This window comes from Nylanderia fulva, unplaced genomic scaffold (genome assembly GCF_048542155.1).
Source record: "Nylanderia fulva isolate GAGA-0341 unplaced genomic scaffold, ASM4854215v1 Scaffold468, whole genome shotgun sequence".
Classification (NCBI taxonomy): Eukaryota; Metazoa; Arthropoda; class Insecta; order Hymenoptera; family Formicidae; genus Nylanderia; species Nylanderia fulva.
In genome coordinates, this window is record NW_028190552.1 from 32,310 (window position 1) to 54,983 (window position 22,674).

The 22,674-nt window shown below is 35.5% G+C and overlaps 3 long non-coding RNA genes across 3 annotated transcripts; 1 reads left to right on the forward strand and 2 right to left on the reverse strand.

Annotated features, from left to right (window-relative positions):
* Positions 1-1,825: 1,825 nt before the first annotated feature.
* Positions 1,826-3,245, reverse strand: LOC146721482 (uncharacterized). The gene is made up of 3 exons (XR_014925647.1): positions 2,918-3,245; positions 2,376-2,629; positions 1,826-1,840 (listed from the first exon to the last, which is right to left on the reverse strand). It is a non-coding gene; the product is annotated as an uncharacterized LOC146721482 (long non-coding RNA).
* A 2,914-nt stretch (positions 3,246-6,159) lies between these two features.
* Positions 6,160-7,277, reverse strand: LOC146721483 (uncharacterized). The gene is made up of 2 exons (XR_014925643.1): positions 6,947-7,277; positions 6,160-6,800 (listed from the first exon to the last, which is right to left on the reverse strand). It is a non-coding gene; the product is annotated as an uncharacterized LOC146721483 (long non-coding RNA).
* Positions 7,085-7,770, forward strand: LOC114936034 (uncharacterized). Its single transcript, XR_003820635.2, has 2 exons — positions 7,085-7,432; positions 7,578-7,770. It is a non-coding gene; the product is annotated as an uncharacterized LOC114936034 (long non-coding RNA).
* The last annotated feature ends 14,904 nt before the right edge of the window (positions 7,771-22,674 follow it).

A 22,674-nucleotide genomic window follows, 5' to 3' on the forward strand; every position in this document is an offset into this window, starting at 1 on the left:
GAGTGGGGGGTGGTGGCGGTTGACGGTTACGCCGCTTGCCCGCCGCCCCTTGCAATGCTTTAGGTGTCATGCTTTTGGCCACACGGCGAATAGGTGCGAATCTGAGGCCGATCGCAGCGGTTGCTGTTATCGCTGCGGTCAGAGGGGGCATTTGGCAGCCAAATGTGTGGCGCCGCCCTCCTGCCTGGCGTGTAAAGGGGTCGGTAGACCCTCACAGCATAGAGCCGGCTCTAGCTCTTGTGCGAGGAGGATAATCCCCCCTAAGGGGTTATGGAGGACTGGTGTACGTCCCTCCCCCCAAGGTCGTCAGCGCCCTGAGGGACCCTCTCTCGAGGGTTCTCCGGAGGCGATGTGTGGTTCGGAGGCCGGGTTGTCGCCGGGGGCGCCGTTAGGTGACCCCGCGGTTCCTTCGACCTCCTCAATGTCTATTCGTTAGTCATGTCTAATGTGGTTATGGGAGCTGCGGCCTGCACTCGTCCTTCCTTGCGGGAGGCAAGCAGGTCCGGTTACGCTCTCTGTCTTAGTCTTTTGTCCTCGCACAATGTGGATTATGGGAGCTGTGGCCTGCAATTTGTTCCTTAATCGGAACTGGCGGGTTCGGTTACGCTCTCTGTCTGTGGTCTTTAACGTTGTCATTAGTCAACCTCGTCGTCTCTTGTCGTGGGTGAAATACCATCCTTTCACCCACTCAATGTGGTTCAGCCTTTGCGCCTTTTATGTTAGCCCTCTGTGGGCTGGGCCTGTGGCCCTTACTTAGTCTGGTCACGATTGTGGTTGTGTACATGTTTTGTGCACCGTGTTCTAGTTTTGTGATGTCCTTGTGACGTCTTCAGTTTGGTGATGTCCATGTGACGTCTTGTGTTTATTGTCGGGCGGTTTTTACCGCTTCCGTCGGGGACGGCACGGATGAGGAGTGAGGGCTCCAACCCCATTGCACGTTGTCCCTGGGACGAAGAGAGGGGGTTCGGAACCCGGCTCCCTCTTGCTGCCCTCTCCCAGGTAGGGAGAGTGGCGCGGGAAGAATGTTTTCTGGAAGAGACACCACCTTCTTCCAGGGGGAAGAGCCCCGAAAGGGGTCATGGCCGAGGGTGTCCACTGGAAGTTATGCGAAAGCGGTTCCCGGTGGACAATACCCGTCAAGGCAAGGGTTTCAGTGAGGTTTTAGGTTTGGGTCAGGCCATCTCCTTCAGAGGTGGAGAATCCCCCACACGCCTTCTGGGTCCTCCCTCAGGACCCAGTCGGTACGGTTTGTTGGTTAAAGCAAATTTCCTCACTATAAAAAAAAAAAAAAAAAAAAAAAAAAAAAAAAAAAAAGGTTAGGTTAGGTTAGGTTAGGTTAGGTTAGGTTTCCTCAGGGGCACTACAGACTCATCCCTGTAGTGTACGGGTGTCGCAATCCCGAGGTACCCGAGCTGGAGTGTGTGGTGATGGATGAATGGGGTGTGATGGGCGTGCAGGCCCTAAAAAGGACTTGTCCACTGCACTAGGTGAAGGAAAACACCGAAGATAACACCCGGGGGGGAGGCCCCGTTAGCCACAGAAATATAAATAAAATGTTAAATCTTACTTGAAACTTAAATCAAATCTTATATCTCTAATTGATACATATTTTATAAAATAAAAATAAAATATAATTAAAAATAAAAAATGTTTTCCTTTCTTAGATATATTTCTTGCTTAAGATATTTTTTCTGACTTGTAAAAAAAAAAAACATAATATAAATTCTATAAACAACAAATTGCATTGTATCTCACCCAAATATAACTGCATTCCATATCATAATATTATTGTCTGTCTGTTGGAGCACCTGATACTCCGGTTGGAGGATCTTCCTGTAATCTTTAAAATATAATTTTTTTTTAATTTTTGGCAACACACTCTCATATGTATAACATTTATATAATATTAATTTTTAATTATTTTTTATCATAATTTATTTTATTGTCGTTTTATTATAAAATTTGATCAAATTTTTCAATTGTGTAATATATATCTATAAAAATAGAAAAAAATTTTGACTACTTGCATAATTTGTTCTTATCAAATTTGATGAAAAAAAATTTAAATATTTATAAGTCTAAGTATTATATGCTGAAACTTGTTACAATCTAAAATGTCTAATATTATAAGAGCAAATAAACATAAGAATCATTATTTAAATTTAAACAAATAACACCGTAGGAAGCATTCAACAATAAGAAAGGTTTGTTTATCGAAGATAATGAAAAAAGTTGTCAGTTTTCTAATAAATATAAATAGCAACTGATGATGTGATGCTGAAGAACTTGTAACACTGTTGCACTTAATGCAATAACTTCATCCTAGAACAAGATTACACAATAACAATTAATAACAATTTGCAAAATTCAAGTACCTCTTGAAATCCCTCATTAATCTCCCCCTCGCGGGGGTTGCCATCCCTTACAAACCGGCTCCCCGGTTAACTTTGCACCTGGACAATGACAATGATGGATGATAATCACACAAAAGAGGTTCTTTCCTTACTCCTTTGACGATGATGATATATCAATGTTGGTGACGTTAATGATAACCTGCTGATGACGACAAAGACAGTCTTCCTCTATATCCAGTGCAGGTCGTCTATCATCAAGATAGACTTCCTGTAATCTTTAAGATACAATTTTTTTTAATTTTTGGCGACACATTCTCATATATATATATATATGATTTCTTAATGATTTATTATCATAATTTATCGTTATTTTATTATCGCTTTATTATAAAATTAATTTGATAAAATTTTTCAATTATTTAATATATATCTATCCTAATACCACAACATATCCAAGATATTCAGAGGATATCCAGAAGGCATTCGAATATCCTAAGGATGTTCTCCGAACGTCTTCGAGATGTGTGCTGTTAGAGTATAAAATAGAAAAAAATTCTTAGTACTTTTATAATTTGCGCTCATCAAATTTAGAAGAAACAGAAGAGATGTAACGTTGCACTTTCTCTCTCGACGAGGGTTATCTTCTTCTTCTTTGCCAAAAATCCGGATCCGCGTCAATCACGTCAAGAACGAAGAAGACGGTGACAAACACACGCACGTGCACAAGGGCGGAAGCGGAGAGAAAAAAAGGGGAAGAGAGAGAGATAGATAGATAGAAAGAGAGGTCCCCTCGAGTTGTTTGTTTCGTCCTTCGCCTTTTGTCGCGTCCGTGAAGGTCGCCTTGCTTCTATTGGGAAAACGAATGCGATCCCATCCCCCCCGACTAGCAGAATAGCAGAATGGCAACGATGACGATGAGGCTCCTGCGATTTCCGAATTAGTTTCGATATTGGAGAGCAGAGCGATGATGGTGGTGGTGATGGTGATGGTGATGGTGATGGTAGTAGTGGTAGTAATAGTAGTGGTAGTAGTAGTAGTTAGTAGTACTTGTCGACTGATTTTTCTTCCTTTTTTTTTTTAAATTTTTTTCCCCCTTTATTTACGACAAAGAGTTTCTCTGTGTCTTTATTTATTCTAACAGCGAGACCTTCACGAGATGCGATTCAGCCTTTGGAGGAAATTTTCGCTGACTGCTGCCAAACAGTCACGACAGCTGGGCAGCAGGGACAGAAGTGAAGCGGTGGGGGATACAAGAAATAAGCTGTCTCTCAGCGCATGACGTCACCGCCGGGATACCCGCACGAGTGACGCGGAGTGGCCAATCAATCCTTCGCTTCCCCAGAAATAATAGATACATGTGGATGTAGGGGACAAAATCCGATAGCCCGCGTTTCTGATTGGCCGGTTAAATTACTAGGAACTCTCTGATTGGTCGGAGAATCGCTGGGGATCCTGAAAAATTTGGACGGGTTCACAATAGGTGATTTAAGCCTTAAGGTCTGTGTCCACGATACTAGGGTATCGATTCTGTAACTTTTCTAAAGTGAAAACGTGAAAAGCGAAAAATTTCCAATGCCAAATCGCGCATTGATTATAAAATGAAATTGATGTGCAATTGGCGGAAATTTTTCACTTTTTACGTTTTCACTTTAGAAAAAGTTACAGAATCGATACCTTGAACTGGGTATCTATTACGGTTATTTGGGTGAGTTTGCTCACGAGATGAAAATCACAAAAGTGAGAGATTCACTAGATTTTGACCAATAGAAGCGTAGACAACCTAGTGAATCTCTCACTTTTGTGATTTTTACCTCGTGAGCAAACTCACTCAAAGAACCGTAATAAGTACCCTGGAACCGATTTCTTTCTAGCATCGTGGACACAAGGCTTAAGCGGAGAGCACACACGTTTGCATAGACGCATAAGCGTAAGCATAAAAATCTTGATTGGTCTATGAACGTATGCATAAGAAATTCAACCAATCGAATTTCTTATGCATATGCTTATGCGCTTATGCAAGAGTGTGTGCTCCCCGCTTTAAAGCTTACTACACCTAGGGTGCATTCGTTTATGCAAAGACTGCCGCAGAATGCCGCAGATGTCGTTCGTTTACTCCACCTGCGCAACCGACTGCAGCGCAGTTTGTTGTTCGTTTAAGCAGAGCTGCTGCCCATCTGCGCAGCCATCTCGGAGGTCCTGCTCAGGATGCTCTGCTCGCAATACTGCGGACTACTGCGTAAACGAATGTAGTCTTCTCCATTGTTAAGCCAATTGAACTTGGAAACGTTGTCTGAAAATTATTTCAATTATAAGTTATGTTATAAAAGTTCAGAACAAAGAAGCTGGAGAACAACTCCTCCAAATAGATCCTACAAAACTAAAAGTAATGCAAGGTAAGTAATACAATAAAATTATGAAATCTGTTAATTTATATTTACGATCCAATTAACTTAAAAATGCATTTTTATCAAGAATATAAATTTAAAGTAATCTGTTTCAAAAAAATGTGCTTTTGTATAAAGATGCAATTCTGTTACAGTCATTCCTAGCTATCAAGCTACTTCGTCCCCAGTTAGTTTGGAAAAATCTGAGAAGTCTACATTCAGCAACATTTCAATCCTACTGTCATCACTGTCTGAAAATGTTATGTGCACACGTCATATGTCAGAACCTTTAATCTATTTAAAAATTTTATTATATTTATTCAAATAATAATTCATATTTAATATAAATATGATGGTTTCTAAATCGGCCTAAGAGCCATAGCACGAAAAATTACGAAAATTAATTATTCGGAACTGTATCTCTTTGGTACGAGATTACTAAAGTTCCATATATTAATTAACCTCAAACTTACATATGGAGAAATAGGCACGAAAAATATAGATCCGAAAAGTCTGAATAGCTTAGTGGTAAGAGCAGTCGCCCGGAAAGTGAAAGACGCGGGTTTGATTCCCGCTTCAGCGACTTTTCGGACCTATATTTTTCGCGCCTATTTCTCCATATGTAAGTTCGAGGTTAATTAATATATGGAACTTTAGTAATCTCGTACCAAGAAATACAGTTCCGAATAATTAATTTTCGTAATTTTTCGTGCTATGGCTCTTAGGCCAATTTAGAAACCATCATATTTATATTGTTTATATTGAGAGCCAATAAAAAATATTTATTTCTGGGTTAATTCATATTTATTTAAAATTTCTTTACTTACGCACTCCAATTACAATCTGAGCAGTCAATTCACGCAGGTGATCGTTCGGTAAATGATGTCACGTGACTCGCAGATAATAGACGCAGTAGATGCGCAGTGGATGCGCTAATCGCTGCATAAACGAATGCACCCCGAGAGTAAGCAGTAAGCAGTACGAAATGGGATTGGCTCATTCCGTTACTCCCGACGAAATGAGCAAATCCCATTTCGTACTGCTTACTGCTTACTTTTGTACTCTGTAGGGTGCATTCGTTTATGCAGTGACTGCCGCAGAATGCCGCAGATGTCGTTCGTTTACTCCACCTGCGCAACCGACTGCAGCGCAGTTTGTTGTTCGTTTAAGCAGAGCTGCTGCCTATCTGCGCAGCCATCTCGGAGGTCCTGCTCAGGATGCTTTGCTCGCAGTACTGCGGACTACTGCGTAAACGAATGGGGTGCATTCGTTTATGCAGCGATTAGCGCATCCACTGCGCATCTACTGCGTCTATTATCTGCGAGTCACGTGACATCATTTACCGAACGATCACCTGCGTGAATTGACTGCTCAGATTGTAATTGGAGTGCGTAAGTAAAGAAATTTTAAATAAATATGAATTAACTCAGAAATAAATATTTTTTATTGGCTCTCAATATAAACAATATAAATATGATGGTTTCTAAATTGGCCTAAGAGCCATAGCACGAAAAATTACGAAAATTAATTATTCGGAACTGTATTTCTTGGTACGAGATTACTAAAGTTCCATATATTAATTAACCTCGAACTTACATATGGAGAAATAGGCGCGAAAAATATAGGTCCGAAAAGTCGCTGAAGCGGGAATCAAACCCGCGTCTTTCACTTTCCGGGCGACTGCTCTTACCACTAAGCTATTCAGACTTTTCGGATCTATATTTTTCGTGCCTATTTCTCCATATGTAAGTTCGAGGTTAATTAATATATGGAACTTTAGTAATCTCGTACCAAGAGATACAGTTCCGAATAATTAATTTTCGTAATTTTTCGTGCTATGGCTCTTAGGCCGATTTAGAAACCATCATATTTATATTAAATATGAATTATTATTTGAATAAATATAATAAAATTTTTAAATAGATTGAAGGTTCTGACATATGACATGTGCACATAACATTTTCAGACAGTGATGACAGTAGGATTGAAATGTTGCTGAATGTAGACTTCTCAGATTTTTCCAAACTAACTGGGGACGAAGTAGCTTGATAGCTAGGAATGACTGTAACAGAATTGCATCTTTATACAAAAGCACATTTTTTTGAAACAGATTACTTTAAATTTATATTCTTGATAAAAATGCATTTTTAAGTTAATTGGATCGTAAATATAAATTAACAGATTTCATAATTTTATTGTATTACTTACCTTGCATTACTTTTAGTTTTGTAGGATCTATTTGGAGGAGTTGTTCTCCACCTTCTTTGTTCTGAACTTTTATAACATAACTTATAATTGAAATAATTTTCAGACAACGTTTCCAAGTTCAATTGGCTTAATAATGGAGAAGACTACATTCGTTTACGCAGTAGTCCGCAGTACTGCGAGCAGAGCATCCTGAGCAGGACCTCCGAGATGGCTGCGCAGATAGGCAGCAGCTCTGCTTAAACGAACAACAAACTGCGCTGCAGTCGGTTGCGCAGGTGGAGTAAACGAACGACATCTGCGGCATTCTGCGGCAGTCTCTGCATAAACGAATGCACCCATGTAGTCTTCTCCATTGTTAAGCCAATTGAACTTGGAAACGTTGCCTGAAAATTATTTCAATTATGAGTTATGTTATGAAAGTTCAGAACAAAGAAGGTGGAGAATAACTCCTCCAAATAGATCCTACAAAACTAAAAGTAATGCAAGGTAAGTAATACAATAAAATTATGAAGTCTGTTAATTTATATTTACGATCCAATTAACTTAAAAATGCACTTTTATCAAGAATATAAATTTAAAGTAATCTGTTTAAAAAAAATGTGCTTTGTATAAAGATGCAATTCTGTTACAGTCATTCCTAGCTATCAAGCTACTTCGTCCCCAGTTAGTTTGGAAAAATCTGAGAAGTCTACATTCAGCAACATTTCAATCCTACCGTCATCACTGTCTGAAAATGTTATGTGCACACGTCATATGTCAGAACCTTCAACCTATTTAAAAATTTTATTATATTTATTCAAATAATAATTCATATTTATTTAAAATTTCTTTACTTACGCACTCCAATTACAATCTGAGCAGTCAATTCACGCAGATGATCGTTCGATAAATGATGTCACGTGACTCGCAGATAATAGACGCAGTGGATGCGCTAATCGCTGCATAAACGAATGCACCCTGTATTCTTGCTGCCATTGTAGACCCCGCTTATTGTAGATGCGGCTCAATACCAGGCAACAAGCAATAGGAATAAGAAATAGAAAATATCAACCAATCAGAAATGGAGATATATATGTATATTATTCTCTGCTCCTATTGGTGGATATTTTCTATATCTTATTCCTATTGCCTGTTGCTTAATTTTGTGCAAGCGGCTAAGAAATTGATCAATCACAGTCGATTATTCCCCTTATTCTAGACTGTGATTGGTGAATTTCTTAAGATTTAGAGCTTACTGCAGCTATTAGATTCGGCTTCACAATCAAGAATTTAAGATTTAGGGCTTAAATCACTTATTATGGACTCGGCCTTACATGAAAATTGAACCAAATAATTTAATAATTTTATAAATTTATTAAATTAATTTAATAATTTAATATCCAATTAAATAAATTAAATTGAATAGTCAATTAAATAAATTTAATAATTAATAAACAGTCAATTACATTAATTTAAGGCCAGATCTACATCCCTCAGGGGCACTGCGGACTCATCCCTGCAGTGTACGGGTGTCGCAATCCCGAGGTACCCGAGCTGGAGTGTATGGTGATGGATGAACGGGGAGTGATGGGCGTGCAGGCCCTAAAAAGGACTTGTCCACTGCACTAGGTGAAGGAAAACACCGAAGATAACACCCGGGGGGGAGGCCTCGTTAGCTGAGTAAGGCAACCTCCTAAGGGGAAGAAAAACCCCCGACAGAAAAAACCAATTTTCTTGTTACAGATGGGATGGACAACAAGAAGAAATCTGAAATCTGACGTCCTGGAGTCGGATACCAGGAACCGGCGTGGGGGGGGGTGTAGGCCTGGCTCCCCTCATGTCGTCATCAGACGACAGGTCGTCCGCAGTTTTGCCGGCTGGGGCTGCGGATTGGACAGCAACAGTGCCGAGGAAGGACAGCAGGAGGACTCGTAAAGCCTACGAGGGCCTCATGGCGCGTGACGACGGAATCGATCCTAAGTATGTTAGGAAACTGCTTGCACGGGTCGATTCCAGGTGCAGCGAGCTTGAGGAGTATCAGGTGCTCCTCGAATATTGCGAGAGGCGCATAATCAAGTGTTGGTGCTCAAGGGAACGCTGGGACTTTGTCCAGAAGTGTCCCGCGTGCGGTACCGAGGGTCCACCGTCTCCGGTTATCGTGAGTGGTGGATATTTGTGTGACCTCGAGAACAGTGGTGAGGGACTTCCGTTCCCGTCTCCGGAGGAGGTGCGTGCTGCGAGCGACGACGAGGAAGCTGGGGGAGACCTCACCTTTGTCTCGCTCCTTTCGTCGCCTTCGGAGGATGAGGCCGAGAAGGAGGATCCAACATGGAAGGTCCATGATGAGAGGATCCTCACGGGAAGGAAGCAATACCCTCCCAAGAAGAGTGCTGCGGACCTCCCAGGTAAGAGCGGCGCGCGCGGCAGGGGTCGTCCGAGGACCACGGGCGATTATGTTGGTCTCGCGGAGGCCAAGGAGCGGAATCAACGAGGCGACTCGCGTAGAGCTACAACTCGCGGACCTGCGGAGGGTGCTGGACCCATCTTTGGGCCCGGTGCTCACCGCGGTAGGGCGGGAGAACGCGCCTTCAGAGGAGGCGTACAAGGTGGCGCTCAGGGGTAAGACTGCCCCTGAGCTAAGTAAACTTGCGGGTACGTTCACTACCCAAGTGGAGAAGTTGGCCGGAGTCCATGGCATCGAGGATCTCTTTGCCAGGGAGCTTCGGACTTCTTCGATGAAGCTGGGTAGTGTGATCGAGGAGCTGATCACGAGGGTCTCGACGGATGCTGACCCCGGGATGGATGCCCTACGCAGTGCTAACCAGGGTCTCAGATTGAGAATTTCAGCTCTGGAGACCCAGTTGGAGAGTACGAGGGAGGAGCTGGCTTCGCTTCGGGCTGTATTGCCGGGAGTGGAGTCACGCTACTTTCCGAGTACCGGGAAGAGGAGAAAGAGGAAGCGGCGAGCTCGCTCTTCTTCTTTGGACCAGACCGGCGGATCCCCGGAGTTCGTTGCTGAGCGGCAGCGGGAGGACTGTCCGGTTACGGTGGCGGCGGTGTCGTCCCTTATCGATCGTCGTATTAACGACTTGAGGGGCGACATTGCGTCAATCGTCGTGGCCTCTTTGAGGTCGGAGCTTGCGGGGCGGGCTGGGCCTGCTCTTCTTGGAGCGACGCCCATGCGTGCGCCCGCGCAGCGAAGTGTTGGTGGTGCGGTTGCACCGATGCGGCTTCCCGCTCCTGGGGGCTCCGCTGCTTCCGCTTCCTCGGAGGTCTCGGCGGATGCCTCGGGGCGCGGGGCTGTAGCTGGTGGTGGTGGTCGTCGGCGTCGTCGTCGTCGCTCGGGGCCTGCCCCTGGAGGTGGTGCGGCGGGCACTCCGGCTCGCGTGGAGAGGAAGAAGCGTGTGCCTCCCTCTCTCCCCTCGTCGTCGGTGGTTTCACTGACGGTCGGTACGGTGGAGGAGGGGGAGCGCGAGAATACGTATGCCTCGGTTCTCCGTGAGGCAAAGCAGAAGTTGGACCTGCCCAAACTGGGCATAAGGACGATGCGGCTACGTCGAGGGGCGACGGGTAGCATTTTGTTGTCTGTCCAAGGAAGGGACTCTTCCAAATTAGCGGATGAGCTGGCGTCCAAGCTGCGAGAGGTGGACTTCTCTGCTGGGAGTGGAGTTAAGGTGAGTCGACCCTCCCGCATGGGGGAGTTTCGGTTGAGGGGGCTTATGGCCCTCATCTCGAAGGAGGATATTCTCTCAGAGGTGGTTTCGGCGGCTGGATGTAGCGCGGGCGAGGTTAGGATGGGGGACATTCGTTTGTTCCCCAACTCTGACGTCGGGACGCTGTGGGTCCGTTGTCCGGCCGGGGCCGCGCGTAGGCTCATCAAGGCTGGGAGCATAGCGTTGAGTGGGGGGTGGTGGCGGTTGACGGTTACGCCACTTGCCCGTCGCCCCTTGCAATGCTTTAGGTGTCATGCTTTTGGCCACACAGCGAATAGGTGCGAATCTGAGGCCGATCGCAGCGGTTGCTGTTATCGCTGCGGTCAGAGGGGGCATTTGGCAGCCAAATGTGTGGCGCCGCCCTCCTGCCTAGCGTGTAAAGGGGCCGGTAGGCCCTCACAGCACAGAGCCGGCTCTAGCTCTTGTGCGAGGAGGATAATCCCCCCCAAGGGGTTATGGAGGACTGGTGTGCGTTCCTCCCCCCAAAATCGTCAGCGCCCCGAGGGGCCCTCTCTTGAGGGTTCTCCGGTGGCGATGTGCGTTTCGGAGGCCGGGGTGTCGCCGGGGGCGCCGCTAGGTGATTCCGCGGTTCCCTCGACCTCCTCAATGTCTATTCGTTAGTCACGTCTAATGTGGTTATGGGAGCTGCGGCCTACACTCGTCCTTCCTTGCGGGAGGCAAGCAGGTCCGGTTACGCTCTCTGTCTTAGTCTTTGTCCTCGCACAATGTGGATTATGGGAGCTGCGGCCTGCAATTTGTTCCTTAATCGGAACTGGCAGGTTCGGTTACGCTCTCTGTCTGTGGTCTTTATTGTTGTTGCTAGTCAACCTCGTTGTCTTTTGTTGTGGGTGAAATACTATCCTTTCACCCACTCAATGTGGTTCAGCCTCTGCGCTTTTTATGTTAGCCCTCTGTGGGCTGGGCCTGTGGCCCTTACTTAGTTTGGTCACGATTGTGGTTGTGTACATGTTTTGTGCACCGTGTTCCAGTTTTGTGATGTCCTTGTGACGTCTCAGTCTTGTGATGTCCATGTGACGTCTTGTGTTTATTGTCGGGCGGTTTTCACCGCTTCCGTCGGGGACGGCACGAGTGAGGAGTGAGGGCTTCAATCTCATTGCACGCTGTCCCTGGGACGAAGAGAGGGGGTTCGGACCCGGCTCCCTCTTGCTGCCCTCTCCCAGGTAGGGAAAGTGTGCGCGGGAAGTGTGTTCCTGGAGGAACCACCACCTTCTTCCAGGGGGAAGAGCCCCGAAAGGGGTCATGGCCGAGGGTGTCCACTGGAAGTTATGCGGAAGCGGTTCCCGGTGGACAATACCCGTCAAGGCAAGGGTTTCAGTGAGGTTTTAGGTTTGGGTCAGGCCACCTCCTTCAGAGGTGGAGAATCCCCCACACGCCTTCTGGGTCCTCCCTCAGGACCCAGTCGGTACGGTTTGTTGGTTAAAGCAAATTTCCTCACTATAAAAAAAAAAAAAAAAAAAAAGGCCAGATCTACAACAGGTGTAGTAAGCTCTAAGCTTTAAAAAATTCACCAATCACAGTCAAGAATGAGGAAAATAATTGACTGTGATTGATCAATTTTTTAAGGCTTAGAGCTTACTACATCTATTGTAGACCCGGCCTAATTATTTAATGAACAGTCAATTAAGGGTCGACAGGTCGGCCGGCCAAACTCCGAATTGATGTTGGAGACCTCGCGCGGTGACAACGCGAAACTCCGATTTCAGTGTTGCCAACGCCGAGAAACCAATTCTCGGGTTTTATGTAGTGGTGCATGTCTGTACACGTACATACACTATTGCATTGCTCACACGGACGCACCGTAGAGAGACAAGGACCGATAATTACGTGTTCTCCTTGTTCCTCTATCGTGCCGGTATTCGCGAGATACGGCCTGAAAATGCTTTCTGGCCTTCCGTAGCAGAAGGCAGTAGCGTAATAAGGCTAATAAGTACCTACTTTTTGTAAATTTTATATATGCTTATGCACATATGTGCGTATATATATATATATATATATATATATATATATATATATGTATATATATATATATAAATTAATTTAAGGGTCGACAGGCGACATGGTGGAGACGCCTATCGGCCGGCCGGGACTTACGGATTCGTTCATCCCATATATTAGCCAAAATACTTAATGAATCTTATTAAATTTACGATATTCTTAATCAGTAGGATTGTCCGCAGGGAGACAAAGATCGATTTTTTGGAAAAAAGATAAATATAAAATTCATAATATAATTTGGGGAGATGCGCAGCTAGCAGCGGGTAAGGTTGGGTTAGCCACGAGATCGTATTTAATTTATTATAAATTTTTAAGAGCAATAATGCAAAATTTGACTCTTTGTCTCCCTGCTTTATTATATAAAGAATATATTAAAAAATATTTCACGAAGCTACGTAACTTCTTTTTATGTAATATTTGGGATGAACAAATCTCACTAGATCTATACTCATGGGGAAATTTTCGTGGTAACATACTGACAGCTTGACAAGGAGAGAGTATCATTCTATCTTTGTCTCTCTTGCATTTGATATGTGTAAAATCAGTATAAATACAAAAACCAATATATTACGCACACGAATGAGAAATATTTTACATCTGCTCATTATATATAAAAATATAAAAGTAATGCAAATTAAATTTCACATTTATTTATAATAGTATTGTGAGGTAGTAACACATATGGAAATCTTATAAGATAAATGCTGTACATCGATTAGCGTAATATTATGATTACAAGTCGCAATAAATGATTTTGCTAATATATTATTTTGAATAAAAATTTTATAAAAACAAATAAAAATAAAATGAATAAATTTTATTCATTCTTTGTTTTTTTCTATTATTTTTTCTATTATTTTTTCTATTATTTGAATAAAAGGCGTATCGTATGTAATAGATAAATAATAATTTATATATATGTATATATTGAAATTAATATATATATATATATATATATATATATATATATATATATATATAAATTTCAAAACGTATAATTATATATTTATATAAATTATCTATCTATTTAATCTATTACACACGATACATCTTTTATTCAAATAATAGAAAAAATAATTAATAGAAGAAGAAAACAAAGAATGAAGAAAATTTATTAATTTCATTCTTTTTGTTTTTATATTTTTTTAATTTTTATTCAAAATAATATATTAGCAAAATCATTTATTGACTTGTAATCATATTATGCTAATCGATGTACAGAATTCATCTTATATGATTTTCATGTATTAACTACCTCATAATACTAGTATAAATTAATGTAAAATTTAATTTCCATTACTTTTATATTTTTATATGGGATGAGCAAATGTAAAATATTTCTTATCCGTGTGCGTAATTTATATTAAAATATAATTATTATATAAATAATTAAATAAAAATATATATAATAAATAATTTATTATATTTATAAAAAAATTTATGTAATAAATTGTCTGTATAATATTTTACTTATTTATAAAATGTATTTTATAAATAAATAAAAAAATAAATGAATTAGATAAATATGATAAATTAGTGAATGTGGTAGGAAATGTCATATTTATTTTTTAGTCAATATATAAATTAAATGTTTATTAAATTTAATATTGATTTAAATTATATATTGATTAAAAAATAAATGAATTAGATAAATATGATAAATTAGTGAATAAGGTAGGGAAATAATTTTTTTTCTATAAATTAATTATAAAATTTGAATATAAATAAATTTTTATAAAAAAATTTTTTAAAATTTAAATAATTTTTAATGATTAATTAATATTTAAAATAATTATTTTAATAAAAATTATAATAGATAATTTTATTTATATTATTAATAAATTTAGGTGCCAGCAATTGCGGTTAAACTGATGATAAGAATAAATAATTTTAATAATTAAAAGAATATAAAAAGGAGATTTAAATATTTTTTTTTTAATTTTATTTATAGTGAAATGTAATAATTTTAGTTAATAAAAAAAATTTATTTTGGAAAATTTATTTCTAATTAAGTTTAAAAAGAAATTAGGATTAGATACCCTATTATTTAAATAAAAATAAAATTAATTAAATATTAAATGTAAAGCATTAAAAATAAAAAATTTGGCGGTAATTTATTATATTAGAAAAACTTGTTGATTAATTTGATAATCCACAAATGGATTAACTTAATATAAATATTTTATATATTGTTGAAAATTAAATTAAGAGATTTTAATTATAAATTTATATTATAAATTAAATTCAAATCAAAATGTAGAATTATTAAGATTTAAATGAGTTATATTGAAAAATATTTTTTTTGTAAATTATATTTAAATTTATTATTTAAAAAGGATTTAAATGTAAATTTATAAAAATTTATAAGTTGAATTATATTTAAATTATGTACAAATTGCCCGCCGTTCTTATTAATTATGATTTGTAAGAAAAGTCGTAACAAAGTAAATATATTGGAAAATGTATTTAAAATAAAAAAAAATTTTAGTTTATTTAAAAATATTTTATTTACATTGAAAAGATTAATGATTTAATATGATTTATTAAAATTAAAAAAAAATTAAATTTAAATATTTATGAAAAATTTAATATGATTTGTGTGTGTGATTATTTTAATTAAATAAAATTATAATAAAAAATTAAATAGAGTTAGTTTTTGAATTGTTAAAGTATTAAAAAAAATTAAATAAATATTATAGATATAAGTAATGTAAATGAAAATTTAAAATAAATTAATTAATTAAATAAAAGTAAATTTTATTAATTGTACCTTTTGTATCAGGGATTATTAAATTTTGTTGTTTATTGGAATAATTTAAATTTCTCGGAATAAAATGAGTTAAATAAAATATTAAAGTTAATGTATAAAAATTATTTTAAATATTTATTTGAAAAGATATTTTAATCCACTTTTATGATATCTAGTTTTTTTTATATAAATTTAATTTATATATAAATCATTTACAATTAATTAAATTATTAATAAAATTTAATTAGTAAATTTATGTAAAAAATTTATGGGATTAACTATAAATTATAATTAAAATATTTTATGAATATAAATGATTTAAATAGAAAAATATTTTTTATTTTTAAAAATTTTTTATAAAAATTTAATAATTTATTATGGAATGGATTATTCTAATTTAAATATAATAATAATTTGAAAATTTGATTTAATTAAATAAAAAAATATTTTAAATAAATTAAGTATTTTAATAAATAATGATAGTATAAGTATATTTATATTAATTATATAGAAATTTTTAAATTTAAAATATATATGTATATATAATTAAAGAATTAGGCAAATTTATTTTATTAAATTAAAATTTTAATTTACTTGTTTAACACAAACATGGTTTTTTGATAATAATTTAAAATTATTTCTGCTCAGTGATTTTTAAATAGCCGCAGTATATTGACTGTGCAAAGGTAGCATAATCAATTGTTTTTTAAATAAAAACTGAAATGAAGGAATTGATGAAATTAAAGCTGTTTCAATTTGTAGATTTAAAATTTAAATTTTAAGTTAAAATTCTTAAAAGAAATTATGGAACGAAAAGACCCTATTGAATTTAATATAATTTTTAAATTTATTTAAGGAAATAAATTTTATTTTAATGATTATATTTTATTGGGAGGATAATTAAATAAAATAAACTTTAATTTAAAGATAATTTTAACATTAATTAATGAAATTTTTATAAAGGATTGATTATTAAATTAAGAAAATTTTTTTTTTTTATAATAATTATTATAAAAATTAATTACCTTAGGGATAACAGCGTAATATTTTTAGAAAGATTATATTAATAAAAATGATTGCGACCTTGATGTTGAATTAAAATAAAAATTAAATGAAGAAGTTTAATATTTTAGTCTGTTCGACTAATAAAATTTTACATGATTTGAGTTCAAATCGGTGTAAGCCAGATCGGTTTCTATCTATAATAAAATTAAGAAAATTTTGTACGAAAGGACTTTTTTTCAAATTATATTTTTTTTAATGAATAAATTTAATCGATTAAATATATGTAAATAAATAAAATTACTTTGGCAGAATTTAAGTGTATTAAATTTAGAATTTAAATGATGTATAATAGAAAAAAATTATACAAGTAATAATTTGTCAAAATTTAAGATTATATTTTTATAGTGCGTTAAATATATTAAGATTGTTAATTTTGTTATTAATTATATTAGTTGGGGTAGCTTTTTTAACTTTATTGGAACAAAAAATTTTAAGATATGTACAAATTCGTAAAGAACCTAATAAAGTGGGATTTATAAGATTATTTCAATCTTTTAGTGATGCTATTAATTACTTAATAAAGAATTATTTTATGTATATAAATCTAATTATAATTTTTTTTATGTCCTATAATTAGATTTGTTTTAATAATAATATGATTAGTATTTCCTTACATTACTAATATTTATTTTTTAAATTATTCTATTTTATTAATAATTGTTTTATAACTATTAGAGGGTATGTTATAATTTTTATGGGATGATCAGCTAATTCGATTTATTCAAAAATAGGGGCAATACGATCAGTTTCACAAATATTATCATTTAAAGTAAGATTTATTTTAATTGTTTTAGTTATTATATTAATAAGAGAGAGATATTCTTTTTTTGATTTTATTAATTATCAATTTTATTTATGATATATAGTAGTTTTATATCCTTTGTTTATTATATTTTTTATTAGGATTTTAGCTGAATTAAATCGAAGTCCTATAGATTTTATCGAAGGTGAGTCAGAATTAGTTTCAGGGTTTAATATTGAATATTTTAGGGGTGGGTTTACATTAATTTTTTTATCTGAATATCGAATAATTATTTTTTTTAGATTAATTAGAATTTATATATTTAGAAATTTATTAAAATATTCAATAATTTTAACTTTTATTTTAATTAATATTTTATGTAGAATAGTAATTTTTATACATGGAATACTTCCTCGAATACGATATGATGAATTAATATATTTATGTTGGAAAATTATTTTACCAATAATTTTAGTTTATATTTTATTAATTTTTGGATTTAAATTTATATTATAAATAATAATTTAGTAAAAAAAATTAAATGTTTAAAAGTTAATAAAAAATTAAAATTTCTTTAATATGTTTTCAAAACATAAACTTAAATTCAAGATCATTACCTTAATTTAATAGTAATTTATAAAAAATTTAAGTATTAAATATAATTATTTTTAATATTTTAAATTTATTTATAATGATAAATTTTTTAATATTTATTTAAAAATAATTAAATCTCAAATTTTTATTAGGAAAGGTAATAAGATAAAATAAAGAAAGTAACATAATGATAAAATTTGTCTAATAATGATAAATGGTATTTCAATAGGTTGAGCTCCTGCTCATGTTAATAGAATAAAAATATTAATGAAAATTCAAAATAAATATTGATTTAAAGGATAAAATGTGATAATGAATTAAATTTTATAGAAATTAGAGGTAAAAAGTATAAGATAATAATTGATGATAATAATGCAATTACACTTCCTAATTTGTTAGGGATAGATCGGAGGATAGCATAAGCATATAGAAAATATCATTCAGGTTGAATATGAATTGAAAATGTATTTTATAAATAAATGAAATATTATATATATATAATATATAAGTTTATATATATATATATATATATATATATATATATATACACAGATATGACAACCGTTATCTTGATTTTTTCCGATTATTGATGTTACATTGTATAACTCTCATTTCTTTCTCTCTGCTACATAATAACTTATGACGTGAAAGAACTTACGAGTAACGTATGATGGCTCAATGCAAGAATATTTAATCACGTAAAAAACTTGAGTTCAAATATATCAATATCAATTTTTTTATAATATATTGGAATATGAAAAATCATAGAAATATATTTGTATATAGGCGATAAACTTAAAAATTTGATATTGAAAATATTTTAATCATATTTTACAACTACACACACTATAAATATATAAATGCAAAATAATTCCGTAAATAAATTTCAAGTAATAAATCAATTGCACACATGCACACAGCTGGTATGTAGATTTTTATTAAATTTATTTTTAAATTTATTTTCTGAATTATTTTACACTTATATATATAGTGTATGTAGTAAAAATATTTTCAATATATTAAAAAATTTTTAAATCGCCGAAATATATTTTTTTATCATTTTTCTATATTTTAATATATATATATATATATATATATATATATATATATATTATAAAAAAATTGATATTGAAATATTTGAACTCTAATTTACTGGATGATATACTGAACATCCTTGCATTGATTATACATTACTCAACGTTCTTTCACGTTATAAGTATTTGGAGCAAATGATACAATAGCATCAATAATCAAAAAGAAATCAAGAATAATCAAACATATCCCTTTATAAGTATATAGGCCGCCCAAGATGTCCTCAAACACCGTCCCACCAACCTTTCCATTAGCCATACTCTTTTCATCCAGTCTCTTGCAAACTTTCTCTTTCCCATTCCCCACACCTGTCTTATCACCGCTCCTGCTTTCCTAACTCTGTTCTTTACCTGCGCCTCCTGCCCCCGTTCCTCTGATACCCTAAATATGTAAATTCTTTCACTTCCTCTAACCTTTTTCCTTTCCATCTCCACTCCACTCTCTTCATTCTTCCTCCTCCCTTTTTAAACCTCATTACCTTTGTCCTATCCACATTCACCTCTAACCTTTTCTTGTCCATATAACTCTCCATTTTCCCCAACATATGTATCATCCCTTCCTCATCCTCCGCCAACAGTACCATGTCATCTGCGTACGCCAAACAATGCACCTTTTCCCCTCCCAGTTTCACCCCCCCCCAACCTCCTTTTCTTAGCACTTCCTCTATATCCGCTATCAGCAAACTGAATAAGTGCGGACTCATTGGGCAACCTTGCCTCACCCCCCTTGCCGTCCAAAAATTTTCTCCCTCCTCCTTCCCCACTCTTACCTTACTCCTCGTTTCCCTGTACACCTCTTCTATCCTACTCCTTAAACCCTTCCTCACTCCCCTCCTCTTCATTGCCTCCATTAACACCTCCCTATCTACCGAATCAAAGGTCCATAAATGCCGCGACTACCTTTCCTCCCTTCTTATTTACCCTCTTATTCACCAGATAATTCAACACATAGATACTATCCATCACCCCCATTTCCCTTCCTAAACTTGTCTGACTCTCCGGTATCATATTCTTTCCCTCCATTTCTTCCTTTAACCTTTCAGTTAAAATCCCCACGTATACCTTGTATAGCGTTGGCATCAATGTCACTCCTCTATAGTTTTCCACTTTATTCCCCGTTCCCTTTTTCAACAGTGGCACTATTATCCCTTCTTTCCACCTCTCCGGCCATCCTTCTCCTCTCCATACTCTGTTGCACATTTCCCATACCCACTCTTCTACCCTCTCCCCTCCATATTTCCATACCTCACTTGGTATCCCATCCTCCCCCGCTGCTTTTCCTTTCTTCAGTTTTCCCAGCATCCTCTTCACTTTCTCCCTGCTTATCTCCTGCTCCTCATCCCTCTCCCTTTTTTCTTTTCCTCCTCTTACCACTTTCAATAAATCCATAAAGTATTCCTTCCATTCCTCCGCCTTTATCTCCTCATTCACCCCTTCTCTCTTTTTCCTTTCCCTGTTAATAATCTTCCATACCTCTCCTTCCGTTCTTGCCTCTATCGCCTCCTTGTACCATCTTAGCCTCTCCTCCTCCCTTTTTCCTTTACACATTAACTTATATTCCGCCCTTACTTTTCTATATCCTTCTCCTCCTCCTCCTTTTTTCCTCCATTCCCTTAACTTTTTCCTCACTTCTTTCCTCTTCTTCTCACATTCCTCGTCCCACCACCCTTTCCTTTTTCCTTCTCCACTCTCTTTTTCTCCTTCTCTCAATTCCTCTTCTATTCTTCCTATTTTTTCCTCTAGCTCCTCTTCAATCCCCTCCTTCCACCCCTCTCCCCACTCTATTTCCTCTCTTATTCTTTCTCCTCCCCTCTTTGTCCATCTCCCTCTTTTTCTTATTCCTTTTCCCTCCCCCCCTTTTCCCTTTCAGCTCCTCCTCCTCTCTTCTTTCTAGCGTTACAATCAATGGGTGATGGTCCGATTCTATGTTATCTCCCACCTCCATTCTCTTTATCCTTTTCTTTTACTCTATCCTCTCCCACCACGTAATCTATCACCGATTCCCCTCTTCCTCCTGTGTATGTGTACTCCCCCTTCCTATCCCCTCTTATCCCTCCATTAAAGATTCCCCATCCTACCTCTTCCAACTCTTTTATCAACTTCTTCCCTTCCTCATTAACTTTCTTGTCCTTCGATCTTCTTTCTTCTTCCTCCTCCCCTCCTATCACCCCCCCCCTTCTACCTGTCCTTGCGTTGAAATCTCCTCCCAAAATCGTCCAATTATTTTCTTCTTTCTCTTCCATCCATTCCTTCATTTCCTCCAATTTCCTTTCCATGTCCCCGTTGATGTATACGCCTATTACCCTCCACTTCTCTTTCCTACTTCTAAATCCGCCATCATTATTCCCTCCGCCTTTTCTCCCATTCCTGTCCTGATACTTTTATCTTCCCCCTCTCCTCCCTTACCCCCATGATCATTCCCCCCATCAGTCTTCCTTTCTTCTTTCTCCTCTTTGCTGCTTGCTTCTCCCATCTATATCCTTTCGGTAACCTTTTTTTAATCGCCTCCCACCCCCTTTCCTCTATCCATGTTTCCATCATCACTACCACCTCCCAATCTTCTATTTCCTTCCAGAACTTTTCTTCCTTATTCTTCAGCTTTAATAATAATATGATTAGTATTTCCTTACATTACTAATATTTATTTTTTAAATTATTCTATTTTATTAATAATTGTTTTTATAACTATTAGAGGATATGTTATAATTTTTATGGGATGATCAGCTAATTCAATTTATTCAATAATAGGGGCAATATGATCAGTTTCACAAATATTATCATATGAAGTAAGATTTATTTTAATTATTTTAGTTATTATATTAATAAGAGAGAGATATTCTTTTTTTGATTTTATTAATTATCAATTTTATTTATGATATATAGTAGTTTTATACCTTTGTTTATTATAGTTTTTATTAGGATTTTAGCTGAATTAAATCGAAGTCCTATAGATTTTATCGAAGGTGAGTCAGAATTAGTTTTAGGGTTTAATATTGAAATATTTTAGGGGTGGGTTTACATTAATTTTTTTATCTGAATATGGAATAATTATTTTTTTTAGATTAATAAGAATTTATATATTTAGGAATTTATTAAAATATTCAATAATTTTAACTTTTATTTTAATTAATATTTTATGTAGAATAGTAATTTTTTTACATGGAATACTTCCTCGAATACGATATGATAAATTAATATATTTATGTTAAAAAATTATTTTACCAATAATTTTAGTTTATATTTTATTAATTTTTGGATTTAAATTTATATTATTAATAATAATTTAGTAAAAAAAATTAAATGTTTAAAAGTTAATAGAAAATTAAAATTTCTTTAATATGTTTTTAAAACATAAACTTAAATTCAAGATCATTAACTTAATTTAATAGTAATTTATAAAAAATTTAAGTATTAAATATAATTATTTTTAATATTTTAAATTTATTTATAATAATAAATTTTAAAATATTTATTTAAAAATAATTAAATCTCAAATTTTTATTAGGAAAGGTAATAAGATAAAATAAAGAAAGTAACATAATGATAAAATTTGTCTAATGATAAAAGGTATTTCAATAGGTTGAGCTCCTGCTCATGTTAATAGAATAAAAATATTAATGAAAATTTAAAATAAATATTGATTTAAAGGATAAAATGATAATGAATTAAATTTTATAGAAATTAGAGGTAAAAAGTATAAGATAATAATTGATGATAATAATGCAATTACACCTTCTAATTTGTTAGAGATAGATCGGAGGATAGCATAAGCATACAGC